A 1,210-nucleotide genomic window follows, 5' to 3' on the forward strand; every position below is an offset into this window, starting at 1 on the left:
AGTTCAGAGTAAACTGGCAGTAAGCTGGCAAATCTACATCTGTGATCTAAAATTAATACTGGCAGTCCTTAACTTATAAATACCTGATCTCCTGCACCAAACGTAAATACTAATAAAAGTTCCTACTGTACCAGAACTCTTAGGATCGAATAACGAGCTCTGGTTAGGGGAAGTATCTTGGGAAAACAGAACACTCTGTGGGTCAGGGTGGGCCTCCATGAGATCCAGGGGCAGCATCTGGCATCGAGCTGGTTAGAAGACAGCAGTTAGTAACCCACCCTCAACCCTTTACCGCTCTCCTTACTTTACACACGGGGACACCGAGGCTTAGAGAAGGAATGTTCCCCAGGCCACACAGCTGGACAGGCTGAAACCCATGACAAGACCATTCTAGACCCAAGGCTGACAAGCTCTGTCGGTAAAGAGCCAGAGAGTCAATGTGTCAGGCTTTGCCGGCCAGCTAGCCTCTGTTGCCAAGTGTTCAACTCCACCCAAGTAGTAGGAAAGCTGCCACAGACATGTAAACAAGTGGGCGTGGCTGTGGGCCAATAAAACTCTGAAATCTGAATGTCATAAAACAGTACTCTTCTTTTGATTTTTTTCTGCACCATCTTAAAAGTGTAAAAACCATTTAGCTCGGGAGCTGTACAGAAACAGGCAATGGGCCTCAGTTGTCTGCAGGCCATGATCTGCCCACCCTTGCTCCAGACCACCAGTCCTGCAACAGTGTGGGGGGGACAGCAGAGCCCCTGGTCATGCAATGATGTCAGAGGCAAACCTGACTAATTACAACAATAGCGTTACCCTGAAAATAAAAAAGGAAACCATGCCACCGCAACCCGGATCAACATGGCAGCTAGCTGCCTGGACCCAGGGCTCGAGGCAGCCCTTTGAGTACTAGGTGAAATGGGGGTTCTAACTGGCCTCACTGGCTCCACCCTTGCCCCCTAGGGTCTGCCCTTCATACCGGGACCAAAGTCAACTATTAAAATTTTAAATTAGGGGCGCGTGAATGACTCAGTCAGTTAAGCGTCTGACTTCGGCTCAGGTCATGATCTCATGGTTTGTGGGTTGGAGCCCCGCGTCGGGCTCTGTGCTGACAGCTAGCTCATAGCCTGGGGCCTGTCTTCAGATTCTGTGTCTCCCTCTCTCTCTGACCCTCCCCTGCTCACACTGTCTCTCTCTCAAGATTAAAAATAAAACATTAAAA

At 49.3% G+C, this 1,210-nt stretch overlaps 1 protein-coding gene across 3 annotated transcripts in view; it reads left to right on the forward strand.

Moving 5' to 3' along the window:
• KCNG3 (potassium voltage-gated channel modifier subfamily G member 3) overlaps window positions 1-1,210 on the forward strand; it is a 61,686-nt gene that overhangs the window by 13,254 nt on the left and 47,222 nt on the right. The window lies entirely within an intron of this gene.

Source organism: Suricata suricatta, chromosome 4 (assembly GCF_006229205.1).
Source record: "Suricata suricatta isolate VVHF042 chromosome 4, meerkat_22Aug2017_6uvM2_HiC, whole genome shotgun sequence".
In the NCBI taxonomy this organism is placed as follows: Eukaryota; Metazoa; Chordata; class Mammalia; order Carnivora; family Herpestidae; genus Suricata; species Suricata suricatta.